The 14,244-nt window shown below is 39.2% G+C and overlaps 1 long non-coding RNA gene across 1 annotated transcript; it reads right to left on the bottom strand.

Annotated features, from left to right (window-relative positions):
• Positions 1-432: 432 nt before the first annotated feature.
• LOC146714756 (uncharacterized) lies at positions 433-805 on the bottom strand. The gene is made up of 2 exons (XR_014918849.1): positions 683-805; positions 433-603 (listed from the first exon to the last, which is right to left on the bottom strand). It is a non-coding gene; the product is annotated as an uncharacterized LOC146714756 (long non-coding RNA).
• Positions 806-14,244: the final 13,439 nt, after the last annotated feature.

The following is a 14,244-nucleotide window of genomic DNA, read 5'->3' as shown; positions in this document are numbered from 1 at the left end:
TAACACAACATTTAGTAAAATGTATCAGTATTCACTTTGTACAATTACCTTTATTTATATTAAAAATATAACAGATTCGTTGGAATACATCTGCTTCACTTTATGAACTTTGAGGTGAACAAGCATATCAGTGTGAATAAACTGAAAAATAAATCAAAAAACTTTAGATTTTCATAGGATTTTTTTCTTGAATCAACATGAAGAGAAACTGCAACTTATTTTTTTGTTGTTGTTTTTAACCAAAATATGTTATTTTTGAAGCTCCAATAAATTCATGAAAGACTTGAATAAATTTTGTTTGACCTTCTGTTTTGTTTTTTCCTTCCAGAATTAGATGGGCTCTTGAAGAGTGTAAGGTCAACCTTTGTCACGGCGACGGATGGCCGGTACTGAATAGGACTCAGGTGCAGAAACCCAGAGCGGAGACAGTAGATGATTTAACAGTTTATTACGGTTAAGTGCAAGGGGGAAAAAAAGGGAAACGTGGCAAAGACAGAAAATGACGAGACGTGGAGCCTTGGTGTGGAGTGCCCAGGGGAACGTGGCTAGGGCGAGGGAACGAGGCCTGAGAAGTGGAACGGAGCTGAGTGGGGAACAGTCACACTGAGGGGAGAGGATATAGGAGTTAGGCAGGTAGTGAAGGCAGCTCAGAAGTGGCCAGTATAAGAGCAGCAATTCTTACTTGCAGTTAGGGACCTGGAGTGTTTGAGAGGGGGATGATGAAGATCCAGGGGAGGCTGAGTGGCGTGGAAAGGCTGACCTGAGATCCGGGGCTCCAGATGGAGTGTGATGGCAGGAGGGCAGGCAGGTGAACCTTGAATCACACAATTTTAAAGGATCCACAACAAACTCAAGAAGTTCTAATATTTTGCTTTTTGAGATGCCTAAAATCAAAGAGATCAAGTTCTTTAAAAGTAATCAAAAAAATTGAATTAAATTCTAAAACATGCTGGGGGCCAGTTAAAGGATGGGAATGATGTCTCTCCATCTCTTTCTTTGAGTTAAAAGCTGAAGCTGGGAGCTGATTTCTGTATTGTCTGAAGTGATTCAACTGATTTTTGTTAAGGCAAGTAAAGAGCCTGTTGCATCAATTTGGGTATGAAGAAATTAAAGCATGTAAAATAGTGTCTGTGTATTTAGATGTTAAAATAGATCTCTGGTGTCAGCCAGAGGGGCCGATGGCGCGATATGGCAGCCTCGCTTCTGTCAGTGTAGCTGTGGCTACTGTTGAGTGTGTGCTTCCACAGGCCCCGCTAGTTTAGAGACTTATTCCTCATGAAGAACGAAAACAAGACAGAACATCTTTACTTGCTAACGAGGAAAGACTTGGTCAGAACCAGGCTGTGAAGCTAAATGCTCCTCACCTGTCTCCAGACCAACTCCTTCAAAGAGCAGCTCTCCTCGCAGCTATTTATTGACAAACTGTTACAATACACATCACAACATAAGCACCTCCCACCGTAAAACCCCCTTGGTTACAAAAGACAAGGCACTGTGTGTGTGTGTGTGTGTGTGTGTGTGTGTGTGTGTGTGTGTGTGTGTGACTTCCTGATCACAACATCCTTGGCAGTGTTGGGAAGGTTACTTTTAAAATGTATTCCATTACAGAATACAGAATACATGCCCCAAAATGTATTCTGTAACGTATTCCGTTACGTTACTCGATGACAGTAACGTATTCTGAATACTTTGGATTACTTAATTTGTTATCATGCTTTTTACAACTACGTGATTGTACTATTGCTGTGATTTATTACTGTTACTGAAGGTCCGTGGCTCCGAACCCGTAGTAAAGGGACCTCTGGCTAATACGGCGGGTTCCGTGTCGGGCTCGTAGCTGAAAACTAGCTTTACTTTGGTGTCTGAGTCAACTTTGCTTGCGAGAGACAGAGAGAGGCGTTGAAAGGCTGCTCCAACGGAACTTATTGTTTCGGAGGAAAACACGAACACAGTGTACAGTCGAGTCTTAATAGCTTACTTACAACTGGGCTCGTCAGGCACTCTTTTTGCCTGCAGTGGTTATTATTATATTTACATGCTTCCAGCTCCCATTTCTGGACAGTGACAACTCGTACTTTTCGACTCTCCTTTTTCTCCCTCCTCGCGCTCACAGGCACATAACGGGTACGGCAGTCCATCCTCCCTGCAACACGGACTACACTGCCCATGAGGCTACATATTCGTTAGGGCTATGCCTGTAACACTCTGCCTATTGCCTTCATATTAAATCATTTTTTAAAATGTTAACAGTAACAGAATACAGTTACTCATATTTTGTATTTTAAATATGCAATGTATTCATGTATTATGGTACATGTATTCCGTTACTCTCCAATATTGATATTTTATAACTACAATAAACTGTTTTACACTACTTTTGATACTAAATTATAAAGACACTCATGGTAGAGGAATCAGGAACGACATGCCACGTCTCCCTGTCTGATCTTTTTTTTCCTGGTTGCAGGACACTTATAGCTGTCTACAGCTACATGATTAACCATTAGCAAAATTACATATAGATATAATTAGCACTCTGTGTTACACTAACCATAAGGAGGTGGATGTTACAGTATGTCCTTTACTTCACTCTTGGATGGAGATAAGCCAGAGGATTTGAACCTTGTTGAAAAAATAAACATTTAAATACATTTACAACATGTAACAACCAGGAAGAAAACAATATTGTTCCTACAGAATCTGATGCTCAAATAACAGATGGACCTTCCTCTCCAGTAATCTGGCATAGATCTTTGAGGACAGGCTGCGAACTGTGATCCTCTAAAGTTGGAATACACTCTCCAGTCTCCCTGCCTGAAGAGAAGAACCCTCACCCCAGTCTGCCAATCCAAAGGCGCTGTCCCCAACTCCCACACAATATTGCAAGAGTGTGTCAGCCATAAATCCATGAGTCCCATCCACACTATATACAGTGGGGGTACTTAAAGGCTTAAAACCTTCATTTTTGATAAAGCTTATAGTTAGGGCTGGATCACATGACCCAGAATCCTCCTTTAGTGTAGGCTACTGCAGGCTTCCCATGATGCACTGGGTGTTTCTTGTCCACTCACCTTTTTCACTCATTATGTTGTTTACTTTCTTCTCTCTCTCTTCCCACCCAACTGGTCACAGTACATGGCAGCCCCTCCCTGAACAATTAAATTGATACTTCTATATTTAAATTTCAAAAATGTTGACTACAGCCCTCCAGTCAACCTCAATAAATAAATGAAACGTATATACTGTACAAATCCACAAAAAGTAAGCTGCCCGGAAAAGATAAACTATTATTATTCCAAGAGATGGGAAATTCACTTTGTTACAGCAGCAAAGTAAACAGGGCAGGAATAAATAAATGCAGCAAACCTAAAAACAACACTACTATGCAAAAATAGAAGAGAATAAACCATTGAATTATGTGAAGAATAATATGTCAGAGTATACTGTGGTGTCCCTACAATATGACTGAATTAACTCTCAACCTCACCAGCGCCACCTCATGTGTCACACACAGAGGTGCTGGTTGGACCAACTGAAGCCTTTTGGTTTGTTTGTTTGTTTTTGTTTCTCCAGACAGAATATAAAATATTCACATTTTACTTAATTCAAATTGTGCTGTCACGTTAAAAGTAACATTTCATATGTCATGCAAGAAACCTAAACTGTAACGTTACGTAAATGTAAAATGAGCAGCTCGTGTCCAGGTTCACCAAAGTCAGTTTTGTGACTGAAAGCTATCGGCCAAATTAGCACGATGATGTTTCCACAGGAGAGGAGCTGCATTATTATAAACTGTTCCACCACATAAACCTGAAAACTACCTGTGACAGCTGACCTGGGTGATGTGTAGAAGAACATCAAATTTTATTTAGCATCAAATCCGTGTGTTAATGAAGAACATGTTCCTGTGCCATGTGCATAAATACACATCAATCTTGTTTTTGTGTTTTTCCTGTGGGCTTTGTGAGGCTGCAGGTATTTACGAAAGTCTGACAGACTAACACAGTCAAGTGACGACACTGTGAAGAGATGAGAGTTGCTTCTTCCTCTGTGCAGAAATGTAACTAAAAACCTCAAATCAGCTTTAATTCTGTTCAATTTCAACAAAATCCATGTATCATTATTGGAATGGACTAACACTGCACCCATATCTCTGAGTCATCCACCCGTGATTTCTCCCTCTTATTGTGTGTTTTGAAAGTGAAAGTCACTGATAAGCCACCACAATATCAGGGTCCAGGACATGAGAGTACACTCATCCAGCTCTGAAACACCACAGATCACTGTCACATCTGCGACGGACAACATTTAAGCATCTGTCAAACTGCTACAATTAATGCGAACCAGAAAGACCGGAAATATTTAGGCTGGTGTCTGAATTCTACAGTATATAATAGTGTAACGAATGTTAAAGGTTATTTTGCTGTGATAGGTTGAGCATCTCTGTGCATTGTTGCTGAACTTTAAGAGACATGTTTGTTTGTGCTGCAGTAAAAGTCAGTGAGTGTGGTTTATTTTTTAGAGACAGAAGTAATAGTCACTCACCTCAGCGTGACGGCTTTCTTTCACTTTTTATACTTTTAGGCTACATGTTGAAACTCATAGCCACGAATTTCTCTTTTTTTGGTGAAACCTTGGACTCGTCTCCAAATCTTCCGGCAGAGATCATCCAATCGGATCCTTTTAGGGAATCGGACCTCTAAACTGTCGGTCGTCATGAGACAGGACCACCAACAGATACCTCTTTCCACATTTATCTTCGCTTGTGTTATCACTCCGCAACAAACTTGATGAGCTCCAGACAATTGTCAGGTTCCCGAAGGAGTAAAACTGCGCCTTTCTGTTTGTTGTAATGGAAACTCGGCTTAAAGAACAATGATGTGTTCATGTTGAAGTCAGAAGTTTGGAAGTTTCAGCTGGAATGCCCCATCAAGACAGCTACCAAGTCAATAAGCTCCACCTGCCCTGACTTAATGGGAATGGCAGATGAGGAAGTTGGAGGAAGGAGAGATGACTGACTTTTAATTACTTTTATACAAAATGATTGATTACATGGATATAAGAACAAACTAAGCATCTTATGTTTTATGATCTTGGATTATGTTCCTTTGGACCACCTTACAGGCTAATTATGGCACAGCGGGGAATCAAACTGAAGAAGAAAACTAGGGTCAAAAGAGCCAAACTACAGAGAGGGATGGCTCTGAGGGCAGGAGTGGGAGTGTTGGTGTTCATGAAATAGTGTCTAAATTTGAAGAAGCCATTGGATTTAAATTTCTTGTTGCATTTAAAGATGTGTGTGAAGAGGCTCAACAGCATAAAGATGAGATGAGAAATGTGTTGAATATGAAAATGTTACTGAATTCTTGAATATTCTTGATTTCTGTAAGTCTGAGGTGCAGAGAGTAAAGGCACTGACAGTGATTTGTTCCCATTGAGGGTAAAAACTGACTGATATGAGCCCTAAGAGTCTGAAAGTGCTGTGTTTAAAGCTGTAGAAGCAGCTGAGGTCAAGATTGTAGGTTTAAAGAGTCGGGCACTGCTGAGAGAGTGATATTATACCCCTCTCGTCAAACTGACAGGTCATTAATTATTCATTGCTCAGCCAAACAAAGCCAAAACTCCTTTAAAAAAAAATTTCTCCGCGATTTCTCCAAATCCCTAGAATAACTTGTTAGCTACCCCTCTATTCCCAAAACCTTATATTCGATAACAGGGAAAATCCTTAGTCTTTTTTCTTCAAAAACTTCCCTCTTACTAGCAACCTCTAAAATTCAACGCACACTCTAAGTTCTACCTCGCTCTTAATCTCCGATCCACAACTTCTTGCAGAGCACAATTTTTTCCTGCTTGTTCGCTCCCCGCTCTGCTCCCGAATGCGCTGCTTACCTCGTTCGAAATTTGCGCCGGAGACCAACTCCCCCCCTTACTTCGCCCCGCTGCCAATCACATAACTATTGCACCGCTCCCTTCGCACCCCGGTTAGCCAATCCGCTCCAGGTCCGATTTTTATGATCTCCCGCTCAGGTTAAGACTACCCCCGAGCTCCCAGAAGACCCCTGCCTTCAGCCATATCAACAACTGGAACCGCTCAGACTGCTTGCGAGTTCGCATAGGGAGCGGCCGATTTCAACAGCAACTTGCGTCTCTTTCCTTATCCGCATATCATTCGGTAAGTGTTAATCTTCCTCTCTAACTACATTTTTGCATTTTCCTTTTTACCATTCTGTCAATCCTTTCATTTAAAAAAAAAAATATATATCACAATGGTTTGTAACACGTACAATACACCATCCATCCATCCATTCGCCTCCACTTATCCTTTTCTCAGGCTCGCGCGGCGCGCTGGAGCCTATCCCACGTACAATACACTTTAAAATATATATAAGCTCCACTTTTAACTCCCGTAAAAGTTTATACATTACATGTCTACATCACCTATCATGGCCTCATCGGGTATCTCATATCATCTTGTTATTGTTATGTTATGCTCCTTTGATATTTTGCTAGTTTGCGTGTTTTAAAACTCTTTTTGTTTTTCTTTATATTTTTAGACCCAGATGTGTTAACCTGATCCTTGCGAAACACCAGCTCTGCGTGGATTTTGACCGCGAGTGACCGGATGTTGTTTCCGGCCTGAGGTTGCCTGAAATGCTCGTTTGAAAGATTGCGCCCGAGACCAACTCCGCCTCCAAGGCATGCCTACCTTTAGCTGCCACCAGTGAGATATCAGAGCCGGGCTCCACATATCCAATCAGGAGCACGAGCAAGACAGCTTTTGCAGACTCTCCAGAAATATACAAGTCCTTACCAACTGCTCTGCAACCCAGTGTTTCTGGTCCCCTCACTAACATCGCTTTTTGAGATATTTTTTATGAACCACCAAAAAAGCAATTTTACCCCACAGTACAGAAGACTGGGTCTGAGGGCAGCAGCGGGGACAAATGATTGTAATGAAGCGACTGACATTTCATGGCTGGTCTTGCATAATCGTGAGTTATTATGTCATATGGTGATAAGTACATAGTTTTGCAAGAGGCATACAAGCACTGTGGAAAAAGTAATCATAAAACTGTTTTTGTGAACACCCTACGTTATGCTTTAAAAAATGTGATACATGTAATGTGATCATCAAAGAACATGATTTTTTTTTTTAACTTTTATTCTTATGCTTTTAAAGTATGTCAGATTATCTTAAAACACTTATTTGTATGTTATAATGTTTTTCTTACACCATGTGTAATTTTTATAGACACCTTATTCATTGTATCAATGTGTAATTATGTATCTTTGATAAATAAATAAAATATTTAATCTTGCATTTGTGTACTTTCTGGTGATTCAATAAAAAATTAGTCACATATCGCTCTGATAAACACAGATGGCTGAAAGAAATGTTTGATGGAACAAAGGAAACAAGTGTCTTGCTGCTAAACTTTTAAGTCACCATGGTTTAAATGAGAAAGTCTGTATGTAAAACATGAAAAACTCCATATCAGTGATATCTACAAAGGTGTACTCATTTCTTTGTAATGGTACTTTACTGTTCCAATGAAACAAAAAGAAAATCTCATTTTTAAAGTACATTTTTCGGCCATCCTGACCTATTTTCAGGGGCAAGAATGTTGATGTTAGACTGTGTTTTAAATCAGGTTGTGATCTTAAACTAACTATCACAGCACTGATTTCAGTTGTAATCTCAATTAGAATCCCAATTTGGCTTTTCTCCAGTCAGTGTTATGGTGAAATTGAACTTGTTCTTTTGTGTAATTGCACATGGCCCAGCAAAGGACCCCTTAGTAAGCTGTACAGCATAAGTTTTCAATTCACTTTTGTCAGAAAACTTCACAGTATGAGAAGTTACAGCACAGTTTCTCCAAACGTGTGGTTCTTTTTCAGCCAGCGTGCTTTTAGAGCATCTACATTAGCTCATGTAGTAAAAGTACAATCAGTAAGTGTACTTTAACATTTGAGATTCCGAGTGACTCTTGCTTAGATCATGTGAACTATATCATGAACCTTTTTTTGTATAATGCATCAAACGTGTTCAAATCAGTTTATTTTCAATTTATTTTAACTAATCTAGAGACAAGCAACTCCTTTTTAGCTTCTGTTATGTATTTACCTCTCACACCTTAATCTAGATGTTAGTGTTCTCAGAGTTAACATGTCTCATGTTGCCATGTTGTATTTCTAATACCCAGCCTCAGTGTTCGCCCTGTTCACCCTCAAATCCAAACACCAATGATCTAGATATTCACAACATTCATAAGGAGATTCTTGGATGTTAGATTCTAAAAGAATCTAACATCCAAGTGTTACATGATGTTGCAGGTGACAAAAAGCCATAAACCACTGTTTAGAGGTTGTTGTGGAAGTTTTCCGTTTAATAAAGCCTGCAGACAAGCGATGAGCGGTAGCTAACATTCTTTAATCAAGACAAAGAACAGAAATCAAGCTTGGTGAGGGACTGCCATCGCTGGGGCAGAGGGTGAGCAGAGTCTCTCACTGAGCCTAGCATGGCTCTCAGTTTTGTCTTTCCCGCAAAGAAAGTTTCACACTGCCTTGCTATCTTTTACAGTGGAGAAAAGACAAAAAGACTCTTCCTGTGGAGTTGTCTGCTTCCCCCCAACTTCCTTACCAGACCCCACTATCTGTTAAACTGTTTAAATGGAGTGTGAGGCAGACATGCTAAAACAGTGACCTAAAAGCATTACCAATAAACAATGGGATCAATACATAAATGAAAGAAATGCAGCTGATAAAAAAAGCCATAAACTACTTTCATTTGTTTAGTGGTGATTGCCAGTTTAGTTGGGTTTTTTTGAGACACAGAGAGTGAGAGATCCTGTCCTACATTACTTTAAAAAATAAGATATTTTCAGAGCTGTTGATATATGAAGCTCTGAGCATTGAGTGTTGCATTGTGAGAGTTTCAGTAAAAAGCCTGCAAATTATTGCATTTATACTGGAGAGCAAAGAAAAATTAAATTCTACTTGTACTATGGAAAATCAGTTTCATAAAAGCTACATAAACAGAGCTGAAGAAGACTGCGTTTGTAAAACTAGCGGTAACGTGTGAGAACTATAAGTTATAAGACTGTTTCTGCTATCGATACAATTTGTGTTGTTAATCCTAAATGATTCACGGTGACAACATCATAAGAACAAGGTCATTTTACTCCACACACACACATTTGGAAAATCACATAGTTTGACCATAAAAATTCCCAGAATAATTAGTATTTGAGATTGCTGAAGCAACATCACTAAAGAAAAATATCCTTGCATGTCACTTTCGTTTAAAAATATAAAAAATGTGAAGTTTTTTTTTTGTAAAACATAAAAACAACAAAACTTAAGACCTTAAGAATCTCCTTATGAATGTTGTGAATATCTAGATCATTGGTGTTTGGATTTGAGGGTGAACAGGGCGAACACTGAGGCTGGGTATTAGAAATACAACATGGCAACATGAGACATGTTAACTCTGAGAACACTAACATCTAGATTAAGGTGTGAGAGGTAAATACATAACAGAAGCTAAAAAGGAGTTGCTTGTCTCTAGATTAGTTAAAATAAATTGAAAATAAACTGATTTGAACACGTTTGATGCATTATACAAAAAAAGGTTCATGATATAGTTCACATGATCTAAGCAAGAGTCACTCGGAATCTCAAATGTTAAAGTACACTTACTGATTGTACTTTTACTACATGAGCTAATGTAGATGCTCTAAAAGCACGCTGGCTGAAAAAGAACCACACGTTTGGAGAAACTGTGCTGTAACTTCTCATACTGTGAAGTTTTCTGACAAAAGTGAATTGAAAACTTATGCTGTACAGCTTACTAAGGGGTCCTTTGCTGGGCCATGTGCAATTACACAAAAGAACAAGTTCAATTTCACCATAACACTGACTGGAGAAAAGCCAAATTGGGATTCTAATTGAGATTACAACTGAAATCAGTGCTGTGATAGTTAGTTTAAGATCACAACCTGATTTAAAACACAGTCTAACATCAACATTCTTGCCCCTGAAAATAGGTCAGGATGGCTGAAAAATGTACTTTAAAAATGAGATTTTCTTTTTGTTTCATTGGAACAGTAAAGTACCATTACAAAGAAATGAGTACACCTTTGTAGATATCACTGATATGGAGTTTTTCATGTTTTACATACAGACTTTCTCATTTAAACCATGGTGACTTAAAAGTTTAGCAGCAAGACACTTGTTTCCTTTGTTCCATCAAACATTTCTTTCAGCCATCTGTGTTTATCAGAGCGATATGTGACTAATTTTTTATTGAATCACCAGAAAGTACACAAATACAAGATTAAATATTTTATTTATTTATCAAAGATACATAATTACACATTGATACAATGAATAAGGTGTCTATAAAAATTACACATGGTGTAAGAAAAACATTATAACATACAAATAAGTGTTTTAAGATAATCTGACATACTTTAAAAGCATAAGAATAAAAGTTAAAAAAAAAAATCATGTTCTTTGATGATCACATTACATGTATCACATTTTTTAAAGCATAACGTAGGGTGTTCACAAAAACAGTTTTATGATTACTTTTTCCACAGTGCTTGTATGCCTCTTGCAAAACTATGTACTTATCACCATATGACATAATAACTCACGATTATGCAAGACCAGCCATGAAATGTCCGTCGCTTCATTACAGTCATTTGTCCCCGCTGCTGCCCTCAGACCCAGTCTGTGGGGTAAAATTGCTTTTTTGGTGGTTCATAAAAAATATCTCAAAAAGCGATGTTAGTGAGGGGACCAGAAACACTGGGTTGCAGAGCAGTTGGTAAGGACTTGTATATTTCTGGAGAGTCTGCAAAAGCTGTCTTGCTCGTGCTCCTGATTGGATATGTGGAGCCCGGCTCTGATATCTCACTGGTGGCAGCTAAAGGTAGGCATGCCTTGGAGGCGGAGTTGGTCTCGGGCGCAATCATTCAAACGAGCCTCACGGCATTTCAGGCAACCTCAGGCCGGAAACAACATCCGGTCACTCGCGGTCAAAATCCACGCAGAGCTGGTGTTTCGCAGGGATCAGGTTAACACATCTGGGTCTAAAAATATAAAGAAAAACAAAAAGAGTTTTAAAACACGCAAACTAGCAAAATATCAAAGGAGCATAACATAACAATAACAAGATGATATGAGATACCCGATGAGGCCATGATAGGTGATGTAGACATGTAATGTATAAACTTTTACGGGAGTTAAAAGTGGAGCTTATATATATTTTAAAGTGTATTGTACGTGGGATAGGCTCCAGCGCGCCGCGCGAGCCTGAGAAAAGGATAAGTGGAGGCGAATGGATGGATGGATGGTGTATTGTACGTGTTACAAACCATTGTGATATTTATTTATTTTTTTAAATGAAAGGATTGACAGAATGGTAAAAAGGAAAATGCAAAAATGTAGTTAGAGAGGAAGATTAACACTTACCGAATGATATGCGGATAAGGAAAGAGACGCAAGTTGCTGAGTGGTTCCAGTTGTTGATATGGCTGAAGGCAGGGGTCTTCTGGGAGCTCGGGGGTAGTCTTAACCTGAGCGGGAGATCATAAAAATCGGACCTGGAGCGGATTGGCTAACCGGGGTGCGAAGGGAGCGGTGCAATAGTTATGTGATTGGCAGCGGGGCGAAGTAAGGGGGGGAGTTGGTCTCCGGCGCAAATTTCGAACGAGGTAAGCAGCGCATTCGGGAGCAGAGCGGGGAGCGAACAAGCAGGAAAAAATTGTGCTCTGCAAGAAGTTGTGGATCGGAGATTAAGAGCGAGGTAGAACTTAGAGTGTGCGTTGAATTTTAGAGGTTGCTAGTAAGAGGGAAGTTTTTGAAGAAAAAAGACTAAGGATTTTCCCTGTTATCGAATATAAGGTTTTGGGAATAGAGGGGTAGCTAACAAGTTATTCTAGGGATTTGGAGAAATCGCGGAGAAATTTTTTTTTAAAGGAGTTTTGGCTTTGTTTGGCTGAGCATGAAGGGAGCCGCGGGGCGCTGAATTTGAGAAAAAAGACTAAGGATTTTTTCAGGATTTCCCCTGTTATCGAATATAAGGTTTTGGGAATAGAGGGGGTACCCTAACAAGTTATTGTAGGGTTTTGGAGAAAACGCGGAGGGTTTTTTAAGGAGTTTTCCCTGCTTATGTTTCTAAGGAGGGTTAGGGTTAGGGGATCGCGAGTTTTTTCTGAGTATCAAATCAAATCACTTTTATTGTCACATCAGTATGAGTTTTATTCTAAATCTACAAATGCATATAAATCGAAATAAAGTTTTCCCCCAAGGCATGCAGCATGTGTTTGTGGCCATACTGAACGTTACAAAAGCACAAGTTTAACTAAACAATTCTAATATGGTTTAATACATTTTTAAACACATGAGCCCGAGCGAGAGAGCACGGTCCGGAGACACGGGCGCGCCCCCGCACGCCCAGACACACAGCCTCGGGCGCGCGCGGGCGCGCGCGCACACACACACTGACCCGCCACCAGATGGCGTTTTTTGAGCATAAAAAAATAAAAAAAATTTAATTGCTTAAAGAAATAAAAGAATGCTATTTTGATATATAAGAAATAAAATAAGAAATAAGAAATAAGAAATAATCAATTATATTTTTATGAATATCATATTTTTATGAATATCATATTTTTATGAATATCATATTTTTATTACTTCCTTAATTACTTCCTACTTCCGGAGCTCCGGAAGTAATTACTTCCGGAGCTCATGAATAATTAATGACTTGTCAGTTTGACGAGAGGGGTATAATATCACTCTCTCTGCTGTATTGTTGACATTCAGGCATGATGCAGTTACAGTGAGCTTGGGGTACATGAGCTATCATGTTAGGCAAATACCAGCAGCCTCCATTGTGATGCAGCGTTTTGGTCCTGTAGCAGCAGTGTGCAGTATTTCCTTAAACAAGTAAAAAAATCAAAGTATAAATCTGTAAGTTTGGTCAGCAGCTGTGGTTCCAGAGGAGATCTTTGGAGTTAGACCAGGATCTCTGAGTGTAGGGTTTCACTACAGTTAAATACAATAATGCCATAAATTCACAAAGTTACACAGTAAATGGTGGGAAATAACACCAACAACTATATAGTGTATTATGAAGTACTACAAAACAACAACAAAGTAAAACTCCTGTACTGTGGTGTTTCATTGGCTACTTTAAATAAAGGGATATCAAATATTACTCTGACAGTGTCCTCAGCATCTGTAGCCCACTACACCCCAGATGGTTCAATGATGCCAGTAAACTGAGGACTCATCATCTCCGTCCACAAACATAAGTGTACAGTCTTCTGGGTTGTAACACTGCTCACATGCTAAACTGCTCCAAAGTCTTTTTTATAATTCTTCTTTCATTTGGAAACATTTTGACTCGTCTCGACTTATAACATCGACTTATTGATCACAGTCCTGTCAAAGCAGATCATCAGCAGATTCATTATTAAGCTGTTGAATGATCAGCTCATAAAAGTTATGTTCATGTTTTCAGTGTTTTCTCCATCCAAGCTCATCCCAAAGTCCAGACATGCAGGTGATTAGAAAAGACATCTGATCTGAATGTGCTGCTGACTCTTTGAATATTGTGATTTCCTGATGACCAGGAGAAACATGTCTGGAAAACATGCAGAATCTTTAGAATCCAGTAGACTGTGGAAATGTGCAGTGAATGAAGGTTATAGTAGGAGACACCTGGTCCTGGTCAGATGAACCACTTTAACTGGCTCCTTTCTTTTTAGCCCACAATCATCATTTTGATCTGTGTTTTATTCTCATTATTTTAATGGACTCAGTTAACAAAGACCAATATAGCAGTAAAAAAGCACAATGGCTGTAAACAATAAAGTTCACAGATTAAATTAAGACATCAGCCTAAAGAGCAACATAACAATGAGGTCACATAAAAGAAGCAATTATGAAACTTTGACTGTAAACTACAGATCTGCTAAAATAATGAATCAGCCAACTAGACTTGATAATTACATTATAACAAGATGTTGAAATGGATGTTACTTATACAGAAATTTAACCTGAAAAGAGGACGTTACTCTCAAGTGGTGAGGGATTATTTACAGGTAACATTTAGTGGACAAAAAAGGTGTGTGGATAAACTTCACACATGCATTCCTGGGATTACCGTTCCAGAGTAATGCAATAAGAAACCAGCAGGTGGCAGCAGTGTGCTGGTTGGCACTGTCTCCT

Source organism: Copadichromis virginalis, linkage group LG3 (assembly GCF_057382275.1).
Source record: "Copadichromis virginalis isolate Kocher_CV1m ecotype Utaka linkage group LG3, C_Virginalis_male_GT1.1, whole genome shotgun sequence".
Lineage (NCBI taxonomy): Eukaryota > Metazoa > Chordata > Actinopteri > Cichliformes > Cichlidae > Copadichromis > Copadichromis virginalis.
This window is presented reverse-complemented; position numbering and strand designations above follow the sequence as displayed.